The sequence below is a fragment of the Canis aureus genome, chromosome 17, assembly GCF_053574225.1.
Source record: "Canis aureus isolate CA01 chromosome 17, VMU_Caureus_v.1.0, whole genome shotgun sequence".
Lineage (NCBI taxonomy): Eukaryota > Metazoa > Chordata > Mammalia > Carnivora > Canidae > Canis > Canis aureus.
In genome coordinates this window covers 32,845,940-32,868,261 of record NC_135627.1, presented here as the reverse complement: position 1 = coordinate 32,868,261, position 22,322 = coordinate 32,845,940, and the positions used below count along the sequence as shown (strand labels likewise).

At 36.0% G+C, this 22,322-nt stretch overlaps 1 long non-coding RNA gene across 4 annotated transcripts in view; it reads right to left on the bottom strand.

Annotated features, from left to right (window-relative positions):
* The window catches only part of LOC144287902 (uncharacterized), a 106,812-nt gene that overhangs the window by 71,428 nt on the left and 13,062 nt on the right, over window positions 1–22,322 (bottom strand). For 3 of the 4 annotated variants that reach the window (XR_013355724.1, XR_013355725.1, XR_013355726.1), the window contains exon 2: window positions 5,239–5,380. This is a non-coding gene — a long non-coding RNA (uncharacterized LOC144287902). Of the gene's footprint in view, window positions 1–3,611; window positions 4,348–5,238; window positions 5,381–22,322 lie in introns of those variants that run through there. The other variant, XR_013355727.1, reaches the window with a different exon arrangement.

The window sequence follows — 22,322 nt, the reverse complement described above, 5'->3', positions numbered from 1 at the left end:
CTACAGCAGTGTCACTAATGAGGAAATATTTTTAAATGCTATGGATTTAATAGCACACAGACCTTGGCTGACACAATTTAAAATGCCAGATAAAATTTAAAGACTAATATTTTACTTTTATGATCAATAAATTATCAGTAGTCATGTCATATGGAGTCTAGTCATTAATATAATTTTAAAAATTTGGTATTAGTGCAACATAGTTAACTCTTTATACCTAAAACTATTTTTTGTCTTGAAGTATTTACCCCACATTAACAGAATATGTGACTGTATGACTGAATTTTTGTTTCAAAAATAGCTGACCAGTGTGTAAATGCCAATTTGTTTCATTACAAGTCATTATGTACAAATACATGTGAATATAGATCTATATCCCTGTATATTCTCTCTATAGAGAAATGATAATAATAGCTATCATTTGTCAAATGATTGTTGTGCTAAGGACTTAATTTTTATTATTACATGTATTCTTATCCCAAATACCTTGAGGTAGTTCTATTATTACTATTGCTGTTATTATTGCTGTTACTATTATTATTACTAATATTATTTTGTAGAAGATAAAACTGGAACTCGGAGATATAAAGTAACTTGCCAAAGAATACATTGGTAGTAATCAATTAGATTCCAGGCCGACATTCCTTTCCATTAGGCCCTCTGCCTTCCCTTTGTCTTTGTCTGTACTACTTCCTCTTCAAATTATACCTGTAAGTCCTATGATTGGGCTCTGTGGTTTCACAAACATACTAAATATGAGAGCAAAACTCCCCAAAACCTTTATTTCAATTTCCCAATATCATTCAGTCTCTGGAGGTAGAGAGGAGAAGGTCTTCACTTAGAGAAAATCCCATAATAAGCCCTGTAGTTATTAATGTAAACATATTTTGGGGAAAAAAAACTTGTAAAATCACCATTAATCTAATGCAAATTTCAATATTGTGCTTTGAAAAAGTAAATGGTCCCAAGTATGACTGAGCTACAACTACATCTATAAAGTTGAGATGCCCTCTACTAAAGGCACCGGGAGGAAGCACAGAGGTTTAAAGAAAAAAAGATTTCCCATTTGCAAAATGTGGCTTCTTCTTATATGGCTTGTGTGTATGTGAAAGAACAAGTTTTCATATCAAAGCAAATAGAACAGAGGAGAACTTTGTGGAAGGGAGAAGTATGCCATACAATGAAACCCAAAACTTCATGTTTCATAGGTGAAAAAAAACATCAATTTCATGCGGAATTTGTATATATTAAATAATCCTGCTCAGACCTATAGTCATTCAGAAGGGACACAAACATTCAGGAATCCTGTATTCCTGAGGATACAGGAATGTTGTGTATGTAATGAAACATTGTGGGTTTTTTTTATAACGCTCTAGTTTTGGAAGTCCTTCAAAACAGACTACTGAATTCAGCTTCTTGGACTGATATTACAAACAGGTGCCTGGTGGCTCTCTTTATGTCAGTATTCCTCAGTGCACTGAGGGGAACAGACCAAATCATCTCTAAGTTTTTTTCAGTCCTGATATTGTACAATTCTAGCTACTTTGTTCTCTGTCAACAGAGCTTGGACTATCCACCTGCCATGCCCCCCTCATTCTGCCCTCACTCTCCATTCAAATTGTCTTTCTCTGATTTTACCACTGCTTCTAAATTAACCTCAATTTTCTCTTTTTTTTTTATATAAATTGTTGTTTATACTAGGCTGTCACATTGCTTTCATTGTTTTACTATTTACTGGTACATCATATTTATTATATGAAAGTAACTTGATTCTTTCTAGTTGAGTTGCCTGGGGGATAGAGACTTATGTGTATTTCTTTTTAAAAATATTTTATTTATTTATTCATGAGAGACACAGAGAGGCAGAGACATAGGCAGAGGGAAAAGCAGGCCCCATGCGCAAAGCCTGATGTGGGACTCGATCCCAGGACTCCTGGTTCACGACCTGTGCCAAAGGCAGATGCTCAACTGCTGAGCCACCCAGGCATCCCAGACTTATGTGTATTTCATCCAGCAAACAATGAAGAATTCTTGTGAGCTCTGCACAGTAGATACATACTAATAATGAGACAAACAAGAAAAGATGCATTTTCCAGAATCAAATAAGATGTCAGTATGCAAAATAGGAAAGCGGAATCAATAGAATGAGATTAACAATAGAATCTATCAACAGAGATAATGAAAACAAAAATCTTACTAAAATGTCAAAATTATCCTCAGAACCTTTTTTTTTTAAGATTTATTTATTTATTTGAGAGAGAGAAGGAAAGAATAGGCAAGAAAGCAGTGGGGAGGGGCAGTAGGAGAAGGGAGAGAAAATCCCAATTCATCTGAGCATGGAGTCTGGCGCAGGGCTCAATCTTATGTCCCTGGGATCACAGCCTGAGTTGAAACCAAGTCTCTGCCACCTAGGCGCCCTCTATCTTTAGAACTTTTGGCAGTTCTGCCTATTGGAAAATAAAAGCTTGCAATAATATATGATGTATACTAATTAATATAACATAACATAACATAACATAACATAACATAACATAACATAACATAACATAACATAACAGGGATCCCTGGGTGGCTCAGCAGTTTAGTGCCTGCCTTCAGCCCAGGGTGTGATCCTGGAGTCTCGGGATCAAGTCCCATATCAGGCTCCCTGCATGGAGCCTGCTCCTCCCTCTGCCTGTGTCTCTGCCTCTCTCTCTCTCTCTCTCTCTCATGAATAAATAAAATCTTTTAAAAATATAATATAGATTATATACATAAAAATACATATATATATGCACAGTGAATCTATTCTGGCTAATAAAAATAGATACAACTGATTTTTAAAAACACTATAAAAATTATGCAGAGACCTTTAGAATATGTTTATAGATCTATTAGTTAATAGGTTTTTAAAAAACTTCTGAGTAATGACTACTTAAGAGACAAACATAACCACAATAAAAGGGAAAAAAGCCCTTAAGTATCTAATATAATACCGTTATGACCTATAAGCCCTCAATTACTACAATCAATTTGGAAAATCAAGCCCAGTAAAACTGATATGATGACAGAAATAGCAAACACGTTTTCAGGTAATGAATAATCTTGTATCACTGTAAAATGTCAGCTGAGGTTAGAAACAGCAGGGTTTTTTTGTTTTTGTTTTTGTTTTTTTTCTGGATTCATCATCTTATATGGGTTTACCATGACTTTACCTCTTCAATAAATCCCTGCTAGTTTTGAGAGCTTGTTGGTCCTGGATATTATTGGAACTTTTGTTAACTTCTACAGACTCTTCTCCAGCTGAGTGGGACAACTTAACTTCTATTTCTATGAACTTCTAATTAATATTCAAAGCAAAGTTTAGAAATGGAAAATATTTTTAATCCAGCCAGATCATATTTAAGAAACCACTGGAGACTGGCACTTCCTTTGGTGCTACATAAAGAATGCTATCCCCAAAGTATGTTCTGAAATCTTCTTTGGAAAACTTCCGAGAATCTTTCATTGTATTTAAGAATAATCTATTCACCAATGTACTGGATTATTTCCAAAAAAACCTTTCCCCCATTGGATTTGGTTCCTGGTTCCATCTCTCCTTCCCTAATGGCTATCTCCCCCCACCTTCCCTTCTCTTCCTTTTCTTTTTAAGTGCAGAGACACATTACAAACCTCTTCATACTAAATATTTAGAAAACAAACCTTAAATTCTGAGATTCCACAGGCTATTGTTATGCTTCCCTTCTCTTCTTCTCCAACAACTTTTATGAAACATTTTACCAGATACACTCTCTTTGCTTCCTACCTCCCAGTACTTCCTATTTTTTTCTTTTTAATGCCATGGTGCATATAGAAAATGATAAGTGGCTAAAGCTGTCAATGGCTATGGGGACTGTCTCAGAGGATCCGGCTGCCCCAAGTCCCTCCTGGCTATCCCAAAGTGCTAAGAGAGCTGATAACATGGTATGCCCATAACCCTGCCAGGGCTCACCACTGTGCTGAGAGACAAATGAAGGACACTGCTCATTTCAACTGATACCAACCTGTGTTCTTCCTACAATGCAAACCTGACATGTTTCTTCACCCATGCTCACTTTGCTATTTAACATACATTTTTGCTGAACTTATTTTGCAGAAAATAAGCATTTACTGTTGGCATCTTTTTCTTAAATATCTTATATCCCTTTATCTCTATAATCCTGTTCTGTACTTCCCTTACTACTTACATTGGATGCATTTTACGTGCCACCTTATATCCTCTTGGCTTTTTTTTTTTTTTTTCTTGGCTCTCTTTTACTTTAGCAATGGCTGTGGTGATCAGTGGCAGCCTCATGTCATGTGATCCAGGGGCCTTGTGGTGCTAAGGACCTTACAATGAAAAAAAAAATCACATGCTTCTTTGGCAAACCCTATTAGGAAGGCTAGTTCTAGTATAGATGGCTGGGTTCTGAGCAGGGCATGGTCTCTGTTGCAGAGAACTACTCATGTGTTAAAAAGCAGTTCTTGGCATGCCACTGGGATCAATAGCGACGGAGTGCCTTACTGTGGGAAACTGACAATGAGATAAAAAATGCTATCACTCACTAGTTGAGGGTTAGCAAATACACCATTCCATAAGTTTGGGCTACTGCACTAACAATCTATTATTATATGATAGGTGATGCATAGGCCTAAGCAGGCCTGAAGAAAACATGCAAGTTTCAGGTGCATATAGCCCAGATTCCAATGGCAGCTAAAGCAGTTGTAATGATGCTCTCATTGATGCTTCTCTTTCAATTGTTCCCATGGTTTCACGGTAGAGGTCCCTATGACCAATTCACAGGGAAGGAAAAACACAGGCTTACTTCACAAATAGGCCATTCCTGATATTTCAACCCTATCACCACATTATAACCCAACTCAGAGGTGACCCTGTAGGATAGTAGTAAAGGGCAACCCTTCCAGTGGGCAGAACTTCAAGCTGTGAGGTTGGTCATTCATTCATCTTATTTTTTTTTTAATTTATTTTTTATTGGTTTCAATTTACCAACATACAGAATAACCCCCAGTGCCCGTCACCCATTCACTCCCACCCCCCGCCCTCCTCCCCTTCCACCACTCCTAGTTTGTTTCCCAGAGTTAGCAGTCTTTACGTTCTGTCTCCCTTTCTGATATTTCCCACACATTTCTTCTCCCTTCCCTTATATTCCCTTTCACTATTATTTATATTCCCCAAATGAATGAGAACATATAATGTTTGTCCTTCTCCGATTGACTTACTTCACTCAGCTATTCATCTTATTTAAAGGCAGATACGGACTGAGGTACAGATATATAAAGTCTCCTGCATGGTGGTGAATGGCTTAGCTGGTTGATCCAGAGATGGGAGGCAACAACACTGGAAGACTGGAAACAAAGAAGCCTGGGGAAAAAGAAATATGAATGGACAATTGGGAAGGACCTCAAAGTGTGGCAATTTCTGTATTTGGTGTTAATGTCTATGAGAGACTATCCTTCATAAAGGACCATTTTAAAAGCATGTACATGGGTATATATGTCCTATGAATGTCAGCCTGATTCTCTCTGAGACCTAGTCCTTGTGCAATGGGCCCATGAGTAGTATGGCCATGTGTGCTGGTTATGGAACCACTGCCTCTCAGCTCCAAATTTACCCTTTTTGCTTACTTCATGAAAGCAAATCTGGACCTTTTAAATATTCATGCTTTGCCCGATGGCACAGTTAGGTTTTGTTACTGTAGAGGGTGGGAGAGACCTTGCAAGTGTTCCTTCTTGGTTGCAGTGTACTTGTTTGCCAGACTCCTGTAGTTTGCTGTCTTCTCCAGCTTTGACTCCTGCATTTTACAGCTGTCAGTAGCACCCAGAAGCCTATAGCTTCCTCTTTCTCCAAGGATCTTGTAGCCTTCTACAAAATACACTTCTCCATGAACAACTTTCCCCAACATATTATAGAACAGATTTCTGCTGGCTTGACATCACAGTGACTTTACTGCCATCCAGTAAGCCCCAGCCATGTTATCATCAATAAGGTCTGTATTATAGCCCTGGGGATGGAGGGCTTTTTCTTTTGGTGCTCTATCTCAGTCCTAGGAGCTGTGGCTACTCCTTATATCTGCCATCCCTGTATTTTTAGATTTATCTTCATTTGTTATTAGCCTATCCCAAATTACTCAAGTACTTTCTTACAGCTAATTATTCTGTTTTTTCAGCTTTATTGTGGTAAAATTGGCAAATAAAAATTATATATATATAAAGTGTACTATATATATATATAGTAAAATGAACACCACAATCAAGCTATAGTTAATAATTCTTTATATTAAACTTTCCCTGTTCAAACTATGTATGACTTATCTTTCCCAAATGGACCCAGAATAATAAACCATGGTTGCAGGAAGAGAGCTATGCAGGGCCCAACTGAATGGTCTCCCTTTCACTAAACTTGACCTCGCTACATTTCTCTCAGCAGCAACAGAAACCAATAGAGACTTTGTTCAGGCTCCATCCTTGAGAATTCCAGCCAGTCACTTGGTGGCAAGCAAGTTGATTGCTGTCAGACTCCAAAGAATACAGTCTGTCCAGTGTCTGTCCAGTGATAACTGTGAACCTGCAACTGCAGCAGTCACAATGCAACAAGAACAAGCAACTATGAACTCCATCTTCTCATGGATGAAGTCATCACATCAGGCAAGCGAACAAGCTACACCCACTTAAGTGCTGTCTTAAGATGAGAGAAATCCAGGGTGGGTAGTAGAAGAAAAGATGATGGATACTAATAAAAACATTAAAAACAAAACAAAACATTAACTGGGACTGCAGCTTGTTCCATTTACCCTTGCATATTCTGTTTTGTTTTAAAGATTGCAGATAGTTACTAAATCAAAGTATATTTGATTGTGTTTAATGTGGTACATGAATAGATATGAGTGGTGTTAATGTGTGCCCCACTTCTTATCCTCTTGGCCTTTCTTTTTATTCCAGGTATTGCTGTGGCACCCAGCTACACACACTTGTAACATGAAAACATCTCACCTCATATATCTCTCTATTTCTATCCCGGGACTTCCTTCCTACCACCTCATGAGTTAGCTATGTGGACCCTTTCAGTCATTCTGAAATAGGCATAAACATGGAAGTACAAGAGATCTAACAACCCAAAGGGCACATCTTGACTATGGGGATCAGAACCAAAGAATAATTTTTTCTTCTTTATGTCTCTTGGTTTGGACAGTTTTGGGGGTGCATTATATATGGCTTCTTAGAGGTACCCAGAAGCACTGAACTGTTGCCCATAGTGGTGGCGAGCTCAGTAAGACATCTCAGATTGACTCTCCCTCCTTGTTCAGCTCTTCCCAGTCCCCACTCCTATTCTCTGGAAAACTTACCAAGATAAACTAGCTGCACCAAAGCACTGTCTGAGGTTCAAGGCTAAGACAGAACTCTTGTGTTCTTACTCTCAGCTTTCTAAATGTATTCTTCTGTTGGTTGTTCCTTACATGTTGATATTCCACAGGGTTCTAACCTTGGCCTAGGTTCCCATTCCCCTTCCTGCTTCATCTCATAATTTAATTGCTGAAAACTCTCAATCTGGTCCTCCTGTCCACTTCACTGGACCCATACAAGCACATCCATGATCTATTAGACATTTCTAACTTAAATGTTCTAATATTGGTTAAATGCAGTATTGAAAGGAGAATTGAGCTCACATTCGCCAGCCCTATCTCCCAATGGCTCCTTTTCTGGTGTTTCCTGTTTGGTGAATGGCGTCCATGTTCTGGATTGTACAAGTTAGAAAGCTGTCAATTAATCTTGATACCTCTTTCTACACTTGTCCCCAAAGCAAATAATGAGCAAGATATTCTGATTTCTTTTTTTTTTTTTTTGATATGCTGATTTCTATGTTCTTCATGCCCTCAATTTTCTAGCTCCACTTGCCACTGCTGTGGAGCCTCTCATTTACTACCAACTCTCCTTGTCTCTCAATTTCTGTGCTAATCATTATGAAGGGAGGTCACAAGAAGAAATTGAGTTAGTGGTTGCAACAGAGAAAATATGACATAACTAGTTGCCTGTTAGCTGTTTACCTATGTCAGGGGACAATGATGAACTAGATCAATATGTAATTCATACTAAATACTCAACAGACATTTGTTGAGGAACTATATACATGTTTGACTCTTGGAACAGATGTTGTAGACACTAAGAGACTACAATTTAAATGAGAAAAGAAAAAGGAAGGATCTTAGTAGAATATTTTAGGTGTTTCATTTTCTTTAAAACATGTCCAAGAATTAATCTGAAAATATTTTTTTTAATTCATGTTTTAAAGACTTTACAGTAACACAGTGTTAAGAATCTTTTTATTCTAAATGTTGGTGAATTGGATCCGGGGAAATTTCATTCCATGAGAATATTAGAATGCTGTTGGCTACTGTTTATATTGGCATGACATATATCTCCTATACTGGTATGTCATATATCTCTCTTGGACCCCAAATCTCCAGAGATTAATGCAGTTGGTAGGAACAAACACAATGTATGCTACACTTCCCACCCCACCCGCCAAGGGAGAAGGTAGTCATAGAATAGAGGGAGGACACACAATGAAGGAAGGAGCAAAGTATAAATCATTATTTCTAAAGAACAACCTGGAAATGTCTCTTGTCATCTTTCTCAATTTCTTCATCTGTTTATTTATTTTTTTATTTTCTACATATTTTTGGATACCTCCTTAAGTACTTTTAGGAAAAAGGTAGGAGAGGGCTACCTTTCTTCTTTATTTAAAAAAGTTAGATGAATTAGAAAATTATACATCATGTAAGAAATGATAGGCAATTTATGGTCATGAGTCTAGTAGAAATAGTTTTCTGCTAAGAAAAACTTAGCATTAATTAAGTTAGTAAATTAAGAATTGTAGGTACAGAGACATTAAATTATTCTCAAGCAAACCTGGCTCTACCTAAAATACCTATTTTCCAAGTACATATCTATGTTTATTATCTTACAGGTCTCTTTTTTAGAAGTGGTAGTTGACATCTTTACTGCTGTAAATAAAGACACATTCTAAAATATTACCAAAGAACCCTGATTTGAAGGTTTTTTTTTTAAAGAATGTTCTGATTCAAAATAAGCCAGCACAATTATTAAGAGAAATATTGATGGATTTTGAGGGGATTTTTTTTGTTGTTTGTTTTACCAATTATAGTTCAAAATGAAACTTCCTCCTGAAAATATATTATTTCTCTAAAACTTCCTGGATCAACCAGAATATAGTTATTGGGCCTAACATATTAAACTCTTTATTTTTGCTCTGGACTAAAGCCAAACAACAATAATTGCTTCTATGCATTGCCTAGAAGCAGGTGACTCTGCCATCTGGATATGTGTCCTCCACTTCACTGAGCAGGGCTCTGATAAAATGCTATATTCCTGGCCTCCAGGCAAAGCATAGTATGGGGAGTAAACAGCCCTATAGATCCTGGTAATAACTTTTCTTTCCCTTTGGGATTTATAGTCTGCTTCCATTTTGTGATGATTTTAAAGAAAAGACCCAGGATGTGGGAATTGAAATGTGGCTATTGTCCCAGACATTAAAATTTTGTTTGCCACTGAATATTTCAGGATAATAGAGATTTTTTATTTTCTGGTTGTGATCCAGAGAGTGTTTGTAGCTATAGTTTCATAAAAGATTGCTGGGAAGCCTGCTGAATCTACTGGTGTGGATTATGAATGGGAAAGCTACATTGCCCATCTGGGGGTTCCTTTTTTGATCAAGTCTGACTATGTAGTTCCAGCAAATAAAATAGAGTAGGAGGTAGCCCTGAAACAAGCTATCCATCTTTCTCTTTCTGTGTTTGGCTTAATGGTCCATTTCCTAAAAATTCCTTCACTTTCTCTCTTCAGATCAAAAAAGATTACAATCTTGGTCTTGTTTCCCTCTGTGACATATATCTTTTCCCCTTATGTGCTATTTCTTAATAAAATTGGTCGGAATCACCCCAAATTCACTAAAAGGGCAGTCACTGGTTGCCTTGTAGCCGTGAGTTGACAAGGCTGTAATTAGTTGGCCCATTTTACACCTGTTTTCCCAGATGGCCCCTGCATTTTGCTTCACAGTCATCTGTATCAGAACCGAAAGGGCACTGCTTCAAGAGGGAACTCACAATACCCAGCAACAGTATAAAACTGTAGAGATTCCACATTGGGAGAACTTACAGCAAGGAGAACTCCTTCATTTCCCCCAGTCATTTATTCAGTTACCCACTCTTTTTTTCTTTCTTACAGATGTATCTTTCTCCTACCATTTAACTCTTCTGATAGTTTTCAGTAAACAGCTTCTAACAGAGACATCAAAATTGGATCTGCCCCCATGTTGGTAGCTCCTTATTTAATACATCAAGTGACACTTGGAGAATCTCTCAGTTAGGCATCAGTTAGGCCTAGTTTTTCACAGTAATCATAGCAACAAGTTAACCTTTGATCCATGGAAATATGCCTTGCAAGTAATTCAGATAATATATTTGATCAAGCCACGTGCATACTCATGCTAAATTAAGCCCCTTTTAAATGGAGAATATATCAATATTTTTCATTTTATGCCTGATGTTTCTATTATTGCTCACAAACTATTGGCCATGAAGGAATCTGGCCAGGAAAATTAAATTCTTTCCTAAAGACTCCTACCTGTCAGTGCAGACTTCTTTACATTCATCCCACTCAGAAATCCACTTTGTCGCATGCGTACCTCTTCTTTCTGTATTCATGATGTTTACTGTTGGCTTATTTACTGAGATTATTTTATGGTAAATTGATATTTGCCCATGTGAGTGATCCCCCCCAGAAGAATCATAGAAATGCAACTAAGCTCCAGCAAGTATTCTATAAAGTCAGTGGTGCTACAATTGTCAACACAGTGAGTCATCTTGTGAACCAATAATGGGTGGATACTTTAGATGACCATTATGTAGCAATTAGTTACTGGTCTTCATTCTTTTACCAAAATTACCATTAGTGGAACTCTGAGTAGTGTTAATCCAAGAGTCTTATGGACAACTTAACAATGTCAAAAAGCTCCTCTCAGTTTATTTCTATTTGGAAAATAAAAACATATATTTACCTTTGCTTGTTGTTTTAGAAAATTAATTTAAAAAAATCTTGTCCACAATTTTTAGGTTTTTCCCCTTGGAATCTACCTGAAAAATAGTCAAACCTCTCCCTTTCCCCATCCTCATCTTTCTCTTTCTATTTTATTAGGAACTAAAAACACTTTCATCATTTTTAAAATGCTACCAATTATTTCCTAATAAGCACCATGCTCTCCGTTCTTCCTTAGAAACTGCCTTTCACCTCCACATTCCCTTTCTGTACTCGCAGCTGTCAGTCTAGTTTAGACCCTCGGCACATCAAGTCTGACTTTCTGTAAAATTCTCATCCAACTTGTCTCCCTCCATACAAATTATTGCATTCCTGTTGCCAGACCCATTTCATTTTTTACTTCCCTGCCAAATATCCTGCAGTGGTATTCCCTTATACACTGGCTCCTTATCCAGCTATTCAAAGACTTCTACAATCTGTCCCAAAAAGGCATTTTCTTTCTTATTTCTATTGGGCCACTCTGAATAATATTCTCTACTTCAGCAATATTAGCTTTACAGATTCTCTCAAATACATTTTGATCATTCTCTTTCCCACTGCTGGAATGTCCCTTTCTTCCTCTCTACTAATTCTCTTCAATGCCTATCAACATCCCACCCCCTACAAATATTTTTTTTTCCTTTTTTTGGGTCTATATCCTATCTTAGCAATCTCAAGTCTCTGAGTAATTATATTTAACCTTTAAAATCTAGTATATATATTTAATCATGTTACCTTATATTTTTGTCTTATTTAACTTTGATTATTTGCCTTCATCCATGTGTAACTTACTCTATCAAGTAGATTGAAAATTTATAAAAACAGGAACCTCATCTTAAACTTTGTATTCTTAGAGCACCTGATAAGCATTAAGCTTGTAACAGAGACTCACCAATGTATGTTGAAAATACTGTTTCCTTTGAATTTTGGGAATCAGATGTTTACTGCAATCTCAGATAAAAAACTTTAATTAGACTATTAAATAATTATAGTTTCCTTGATGTGAAGCACATGGCTACATGAAAAGAAATATTCATTCATCCTAAGAGGATTTGTTAAGAAATGTCTCACATATTCTCTCCAGATAATCTTTCACAGCAATGTCTTATTAAAATGAATATTTTTCTAACACTTTTACAGTAATATGAAATTCCACATAAATTGGATCTTTCTTGTCAGATTCAGGTTGCCATAGTCATGCATCTTTGAATGTATCTACGATCACATTTCTTATGGTCACCTTTAATGCTATATTGGGTAGGCAGCCTACCTTGGATTTACTTTTGGAAGCAGGTTGTATTGATATATTTTGAGGTTTTAATTTCACCCCACTCCCTTCTTTATTACACAAATGCTGAATAAGAACAGCTGAATGAAAGCCTGATTACTGCTGTTATTTGCTGATAGGAAAAACATTATCTAAACAAAAACTAAAAGGCCTGATCCATTTTATCTACAATCATATTTCTTCTAAGTCCTAGAAGATGTTATGACCTGTGATAATTTTTGTTTTTAATTATTAGCTTGGCTGGAGAGATCCATCTGTGTCCAATAGTGTTTTCTATGCTGCCCAGTAGATCAACCTTATTTTACACTGGCAGTTTCTGTTTATCAAGGCTGCTGCTATCTGTGAGAACTCCACTTTCTAGTCTTTATAGGCCTTTACCTTTACTCAAAACAAAACAAACCAAAATCATACTGTCTCTGTTATTTTTGCTATTCACAAATAATACTTTCTCACATCTTGTAATGCAGGCTCTTCCAAATTAGATTTTAAGTACCTTGAGAGTTGGCTTGGGCCTTATTTTGTCTCAGGCCCTAAAGCTGAGAGTAAGTATTAGATAAAAATTTGACTTATTAACTAGTTATAATAGCTGATATTTATTGTATACCTATTAAAATGCTCCAGGTAAAATCTAACCCAATTAATCCTGAGAAAGCTCAATAAGTGATACTCTACTTACTTTATTTACCCTACTTTACTGATGAGAAAATTAAGCACATAGAGGTTAGGAGATTTACTAAAGTCATGTAGATAGTATAATCTGGATGCCAGGGTGGTCAGCCAGTTGCTACAGTTTCCACTGTACTAAAACTGGGCAGCATCTTCTGAAACTGTTCTTTCTGGATACATTTTTTTCCTACTGATTTGTTTCTACTTCTGTTTCAGCTAGAGTATTATACTGTCTTCTATGCTTTGCAAATGTTAATTGGGCAAAATGTCTAATCTGAGAGTGGCATTACATTAAATATGGCTTTCTAAATATATTGTGGCATTCTATTCTAGAGATTTGGTTTCACCATTTCATATGTGACTGGCAGGTCATGAAAAAGCCAGTCAGATTCCACATGTCCAATAATCTTGGATTGGTCTAATTCTTGACTTTTTAATTTATTAGAAAGGAATTGGAAAACTAAATTTGATGGAGCCACCATGTTGTTGGGGAGATGAAGTTCTAAGCCATTTATAGTGGACTGTGTGCTTTTATATGATATTGGGGCTTCCAGAATCTCTTGCAGCTAGTATTCTTGATGTACTCGAGATTCCATTAAGCAGATATATTTCTGTATCTTGACTAAGTTAGAGGTGGAAAAAGGCAAGGTCAGAGATTTCATTTTCTTTTGTGTAGATTACAGCAACAGTAATCACCAATTTCCCAGTCTCACTGCAACTTTCTGATTCTACAGCTTTCTAATCAAGGCAAAATTACCATGGCATTCCAGTTTGTCCATGTTCTTCCTAGCTCAGTCTACATTCTGTGTCTCTAGCATTTCTAACAATTCTTTGGCTGTTTAATACACTATTATACATCCCTTCTGCTTAAGCTTGTAGAGTGAATTCTGTTCTCTGCAAGTAAATCTGACTGCTGCAACTGTATCTGAATGATACACTCTCACTGTTTCAGTTATTAAATGTTAAGCCAGATTTTATAGTTGTATTTTAGGATAGAGAAGTAACAAATCTTCACTTAGAATAAAATGGTTTGGGCATTGGTTATTTATTCTTGTTGGCAATGTTTTCATTATTCTCATAAAAAAGAAACAATCTAAAACAATGTAGATAATTTAGCATTCAGGTTTAATATTTTATTCAATATATATTTATTGGGTGCCTACTCTATGCCAGTGACAGTTCCTCGGTGAGAAAGATATTTCAGTGAGTAAAACAAAGTCTCTATTCATGTAAAACTTACAATCTTCCCATCAATTTACAGATTGAATGAATTTCCCACATGAGATTAGTTAAATAAGTTAAAAACAAGCCAAATAGGTTAAAAGTCTCTCAAAAGTTTAAGAGATATTAATAATACCCCAGAATAGAGAGCTCTCAGTTTGGTATCAACATCACTAATTTAAAGGTCGGCCTGCTTACTAATCTATAAAATGGGGGTTTCTATTTATTTCTCATGGTGAGGATGGCAAAAATTATCTCATTGGGGAGATAGGTATGAATCACTTATATAAGGAATAAGTAAATTTGAAAAAAAAAAAACAATTTGGCAATAGTTATGAGAATCCTAGTCATTTTTAACTCAGTACTAGCAATGATACAGAAAACATGATGAAAAGCAATAAAAGCTTTCTTTAATGCTTTGCATTAAAATGAAGCTCAGGTTTTATGCAACATATATACCACTTAAATCACCAAAAGTTCAGGAAAGCCCTATAAAAATGGCTTATCAATATTAACTACAATATTCAAAAAGAATATAAGGGAATTCTTCAAAATTGTGTTAATTAATTCCAATTTTAAAACCAGTGATTCCAAAATGGACTATGCATACATATAGGGTATTAAATCAAGAAAAAGGATGTGTAGATATTTTTAACTGTGAAATGATTAGAATGCTTATTATGCATTGGGATTTTTTTACAGAAATCCTCAAGCTTGATATGATTTGTTTCAATAGGTCAGTATATCACTATCTGACCAAAATTAGAATATAGATTTTATGTTCATTTTTGTAAAGCAGAAATATGACTCTAGCTCTTTCACAGCAAATGAATATTAATGAAGTTAATCTCAAAGCAAAGATCTTCCTAGTAAAGGGGAAGACATTGCAGTTGTCAGTGAAGTTGCATATATGTACATGCAGTTTTCCTAGGATTGAGTGAAAGTAGTAAGAAACTAAAAAGATAATAAAAATTTTCAGCTCAGCAGTAGGAAGGGACAAGCAGTAGGAAGGGACTGTTAACAGAATAAAGGACATGTGATGATGGCAATGCAGATCAACAGAGAATTGACATTTCGTAATAAAAACGCTTTTTCTTAGAACCTTTACTACTAACAAAATAAAATACAATGGGCAAGAAATTAATGATGAAGGCATCTAACACACGGAATGGTTCTAAGCTTTGGAATGGATGGCATAGGTCTCCTATGTTCAGTTCATGTCATTATTCTCCCATTTTCTCTCAACTGATGCCGAGTTTTATGAAGATTTGCACATACCCAATGGAGTTGTAATGAGATGCTTAGCCTTGACATATAACCTGTGTTTGTAATGAGTTCTGAATGGCCAAGAATTTTGTCAGAACATTGAATCCAATTTCCTTGGAGACCAGATGAATATAGAATATCAGAAGCTTGGGATGCCTGGGTGGCTCAGTGATTGGGTATCTGCCTTTGGCCTGGGCATGATCCCAGAGTCCCAGGATCGAGTCCTGCATCGGGCTCCCTGCATGGAGCCTGCTTCTCCCTCTGCCTGTGTCTGCCTCTTTCTCTCTCTGTGTCTCTCATGAATAAATAAATAATATTCTTTAAAAAAATAAATTTATAAAAAAAAAGAATATCAAAAGCTCAAAGTGAAGAGTTGAGCTGTGTGTTTTTAATCTTTAAGTAAATTTTTGTGTGTTAATTCAGGAAGATTACTGAAGAGACTAAGTGATCTATATTCAAAGATAAAAAGTTTAGTATGTGGGGCCTGGTAGATATTTCACAAAAAATTAGTAATTCTAAATTTACAAGAAGCATAAATGTATTTTTTCCTGCCATCTGAGTTACTGTCTAAGGACATCTGGGCAAAGGTGAGCCATCCTACATGTAGCTTTCAACCTTGTATGCCAGATTCTATCACTTAGTTCTTATATTGAATCTCCTTTCTACCAAGCTAGTTTCTTCAAACTGAGAGCCTATACTGATCTTTCCATCCCTTTTGATCTCTTTCACATCAAAACGAGTTCAGCCTCAAGTCTGGGGTCCTACTACTAGCTTTTGATATATCCTTCCGGAATTTTCACAGTATTTCTACTTCCAAACTCCCCTGCTCTTGCGTGAGCATCCACACGCTTGCTCACTCTTGTCCTCCTGGATGACATCTCTTCGTTGTCTGAAACTAGGATACCATTTGTATACCTCAACTCAGTGATGTGTGCAGTCTCCAAGCCAGTGTTCCTCAAATCCTGAGCTCATATTCTAACATGAGATGATCTGAATCACAATGTAATGGGGAGAAATTTAAACAAACAAGCAAACAAAGGAAAAAAATAGAAACAGCAACAGAAATGCTTGATATTTTCCTCTGTATTGCAGAGGATGCCGAATAAGAACTTGTTTGTAAAACATAGTGAAAGGGAATGAAGGGGAAGGGAGAAAAAATGAGTGGGAAATATCAGAAAGGGAGACAGAACTTGAGAGACTCCTAACTCTGGGAAATGAACTAGGGGTGGTGGAAGAGGAGGTGGGTGGGGGATGGGGGTGACTGGGTGACAGGCACTGAGGGGGGCACTTGATGGAATGAGTACTGGTGTTATTCTATATGTTGGCAAATTGAACACCAATAAAAAATAAATTTATTTAAAAAAAAGAACTGTTTGAAATGTCAATATAAGCCATAAAGAAGAAATCCTTCTAATCATATTAAGAATTTTATCTCACCAATGAAATTAAAAGTTGCCATTTTTCTTTACATCACTTGTTTTCTTTAGGCCATGTTGCCTGCCTGCCTGTCTGCCTTTCTTTCTTTCTTTCTTTCCTTCCTTCCTTCTTTCCTTCCTTTTGTCCTTCCTTCCCTGAGAGTGATATAATAAAATTGTTATTTCTTATCATTTGGAATTTTTAGGTTCTTTTTAAAGGATTTCATTTAATTTGTTTCTTGGAGGCATATTTCTTATATTTACCTCATTTGGACTGCACCTTAATTTCTATTCTGTCAAAAGGAGTGTTAGGCAGGTGTTTCCACTGGTTGCCTTACCTGTAATCCAAAGGAAATCTTGACAAACCAAGACAACGTAAAGAAACTTTCCATCTCTCTCATGACCCTAATCATCTTTAAAAAAAACAAGTTTGCTTTACAGCTCAATGCCCACGTGAGAATATAGAGATGTGATATCTAAATATAGCTTTCTTATTTACAGTATTTAGAGAGTTTGAATAAATAACTTAAGTGAGAGGCTATTTTCCCGTTTATATGTATCATATCACATAGCTCAGTTGGACTAAGTGATCTTCTATCAAAGATATCTACCATACAAAAGAAACAACACAAGCTTTTTATACATCACACACACACACACACACACTCTTAAATTATGAGTGTTTCAATGTGAATGGAATGACTAATTGGTGTGGAAATATCCTTTTTAAATCTCATCTTCAAAATATATAGCTTATTTTCCCTCAGTTATATGAAAATATTCATTCTAAAAAAATTAAGTTCAAATTACTTTGATTCCAATTATATAAATTTAGTGTACTACCATCTAACAAAGACTTAAGGCCACCAAAGACTACCACATTATTTTTATTCTTCTGTATTCTACTTACTAGTTTTCCAGTTATTTTCAATAAATTTTTTATTATTCTGATCAAAAAATTAATGCATACTCCTTTCAGGAAAAGTTCAAAGAGAATAAAGAAGAAAAATGTCTGTAAGCATAGTACCAAGCAGTAACCAATGTTAACAAAGATGAACTGATTTTTTAAGCTGCAAAATTCTATTTGAAGGTTGTAAAATGATAGCTTGTGCTTGACTTTCATTTATCCTAAGGCTTATTGACTTTTCTCTTAACCTTACCTTTGAATGTTAATTGTTTCTAATGAGAATACCAAATATTTATAAAATAAACTAGTTATATGTTACTTTACTTTCAACCTGCTATGTCAGTGGATAATGACAGACTTTAGTCATGACATATATTCAGTATAATAAATGTAAATAAAAGCTATAAGGTTTCTCAAAAGTTACAAAACTAAGAAACAACTTATATTCAACTTTTTTTCCACTATAATTTTATCTGCTATTAAATTTATTGTCTTCTTACTTTTGCCTATTTTGTGTTTTAAACACTTATTAATTTAGAGTATTATCCTCACTCCCTCCCTGTAGAGGAGGAAATTAAGGTTCAGTGAAATCAAGTAACATATAAATGATTGGCAGGACAATGAGATAAACCGAACCCAATTTCTATTCACTCACTGTTTACCACATCACAATCTTTTGGTCTTATCACGCAGAGGAAAATGAAATACATTTTAATTCACTTGAAACTAAATTTCTGTAATGCTCTTTTCCTTCAGCAAATTTGCAACGAAGCTTCCTAATTATAGTTTGGGTAGGCTAAAACTCGAATAAGTTCACATTCTTAAAGGACACATGAATTAGGTGGATGGATGTGAATGGGGGTAGCGGAGGTGAAAAATGAGAAAATTCTCATCTGGAAACCAGCAGAACATTTGGGAAAAGGCCTTCAAACAAGATTAAAGATTCACCATGGGTGAGTCCTAGGCAAATATATATTTAAGTACCAGACATTTTTGTCTGGCTTTTGTTAATACTGCTGCCTTCATCACTCCCTTCCCCCATACCCTTACCCCTTACTTACTCATCCTCTCTCTCAGACATGGAATGATATTCCATGTATACATCAGGATGGCCATACAGATTGTCACTAATTTATGTTGGTTGATTTCTAGCTTCTTCCCTGAGCCCTCAGGTGCCATTCTCTCCTGCCCAGGCCCTCTACAATGATGCATAACAAATCCAACAACCATTAACCAACAGCATTAAATGCCAGATGGAAGGGGAACTCCAAAACTGTGTTCACAACCATTTTGATCATCTGATGCCATTCCACACAGCTGTTAGATACTTTTAATATCCTGCTTATACCAATTTCTATTTGTCTTCAATCATTTCCACTTTTACTTCTGTGGGGGCAGGATGGGGATAGAGGAGAAAGGTTAGATGGAGGGAAAAGTCAGAAAGGAAAGAAAAATGGAGAAGTGGAATGGTGTCTGCCAGGCAGGGAATGAAGTCATACAGAAGCTAATGATGTTCTTCTAAAGAGACTTTGTGTGCTCATGGGCAAAAGCAGAGCTAGCTACTTTAAGGACCTGATTACAGTATATAGCACTGAAGTAGGGGACGAGGGCCTTCTCCAAATTCATGCAATGAACTCCTCACCACCTGGGCCACTGGTAGATTAGAAGCTAAGGGGATCATTCATGCACTTAAACAATGATAGTAGGGGCACCTTGGTGGCTCAGTGGTTGAGTGCCTTTGGCTCAGGTCGTGATCCTGGGGTCCTGAGATCAAGTCCCACATCAGGCTCCTGGCAGGGAGCCTGCTTCTCCCTCTGCTATGTCTCTGCCTCTCTCTCTGTGTCTCTCATGAATAAATAAATCTTTAAAAAAAAAAAAACAATGATAGCAGCTCCCCCCTTCCTCCTCCTTTTCTCTCTTGTTCTTTCTTTCTCAATATATAAGTGATATATATACCTCAAAATGATTATTGCTATAGCATTAGCTAATACCTCCATCAGGTTACATATTTCTCTTTTATGGTGGGAATATTTAAGACCTACTCTTTCCACAATTTTCATATATATAATACAGTATTAATTATAATCACCATGCCACTGTACCTTAGATCCCCAGAACTTATTCATCATATAACTGAAAGTTTGTACTCTTTAACCAACCTCTTTCATTCCTCCTACCCACGAGCCCCTGGTAACCAAACTGAAATCTCTCTTCTTGTACCTTCCTACCAGTTGATCCTATTTTTATTCCTTTGGGTTTTACAGAGAAATCAAATTCCTTCATGGGAGTAATTCTTCAGATAATTAAAGAGTACAGTCTCGTGTCCATTACCTCCTCTGTTGTGGGTAAACACTATTTCATCATTATTTCATGTATGACCTGATTTCTAGTGTCTTCTTCATCTTATATCTTGGATTTGAATTTCCTTTAAATTCCTCTTAAAATGCAGTGCCCAGAACTTGGTATCATGCCACTTAAAACGGCTAGCTCAAAATAGAAACCACCAACTTCAATATTCTAGACATTTAAAGAAGCCTAAAATTATATGGGTTTTATTTTTTTAATGTTTTTAGTAACACAATACCATTTCATCATATAGTGCAAAATGTAACTAGAAGTCACTATGTTTTTCAGATACTGTTGTGTCTTACTTTCTCTCCATATACTTTTTATTTTGAGATAATTGTGGGTTCATATGCAGTTATAAAAAATAAAACAGAGAGACTGTGTGCACTCTTAACCCAGTTTTCTCTGATGGTAACTAACTTATAATACCTCAACCAGGATATTGACATTAATACAGTGAAAATATAGAATAGTTTTCATCACAAGGTTTGTGTTGCCCTTTTATAGCTCATATCTGCTTCCTGCATGCCCCAATCTCTTCTTAAACCCTGGCAACTACTCAACTTTCCTCCATTTTGGCAATGTTGTTATTTCAAGCATGTTATATAAATGGAAACATATAGCATGCAATATTTTGGAATTGTATTTTTATATTTAGTATAATTCCCTGGATAGTCATCTAGATTGCTGCACAAATCAATAGATCATTCCTTTTTTACCGCTGAGTAGTACTCCATGGGTTAAATGTATCACAGTTTATTTCACCATTCGCCCATTATATGATATCTGTGTTGTTTCCTGTTTGGGGCTATTATGAGTAAAGTTGTCGCAAATATTAGTGCACCAGGTTTTATGTAAACATAAGTTTTCATTTCTCTGGGATAAATGTCCACGAGTGCAATTGCTGGGTTGTACAATAGTTGCAGGTCTAGTTTTATTTTGTTCTGTTTAGAGTGGCAGTGTAATTTTACATTCTCACCCACAATACATGAGTGAGCCAGTTTTTCTGCATCCTAACGTTTGGTGGTGTCACTATTTATTATTTTAGCCATTCTAATAGTATGTGGTGATATTTTATTGTGGCTTTAAAGCATTTTCCCCTAATGGCTAATGAAGTCTCATGTGCTTATTTATTATCAGTATATTCTCTTTGGCAAAATGTCTTCTCATATCTTTTACCCATTTTCCTAATTGGATTGTTTGTTTTTACCATGGAATTTTACTCTAAAATAATAAGCAAGCTCATGTTTAACATTTTAAAATCTGTTAAAATTTCACATGATGTCTTCTTACTTGTTTCTACCTCTTCCTCTCTTGCAGTGTCAAACCTGAAACAATTTGAATTTCCTTATTTTCTTCAAAGAGGCTTGTCACTCTGAAATTAAGTTTACTTGGTTGCTTCTTTAACCTCAGATCTCTTGTGAGTTCAAAACAAAATATGATTTTGTAAATCATTCAAGCTTCTCTTTTTGTTAGCATGGGGGCAATGTTATCTTGAAGATTTCTAGTTACTAAGAGGAAATGGAACTACTTAGGAAATATATTATGATCAGCTCACAAATAATGCTAACCAGAAAGAAGAAAAAATATTGGACTTTATAATTAAAGATGTTTGTTTGTTGGTAAACACCATTAAGAGTATGACTAAGCAAGCCACAGAGAAGGACATATTTTCTCTTTATATAAATATATAGTTTACCAACAAATAGCTCACACCCAAAACATATAGAGAAATCTCACAAAATTATTAATAACAAAAAAAATCAAGAGAAATTGAGGTAAGAGTAAAGCAGCACTTTACTCTTTACATTGGCTATACTCTTATATTGGCTATATCCAAAAAGCCAATAAATACATTAAAGTTACATAACCTAATTTATCACCAGGAAAATGCAAAAGAAAACTTCAGTGAGGTACCACTATACACAAAAATTGCTAAAGTTAGGGCAGCCCTGGTGGCGCAGTGGTTTAGCGGCGCCTGCAGCCCAGAGTGTGATCCTGAAGACTCTGGATCGAGTTCCACGTCAGGCTCCCTGCATGGAGTCTGCTTCTCCCTCTGCCTGTGTCTCTGCCTCTCTCTCTCTCTCTATCTGTGTGTTTCTCA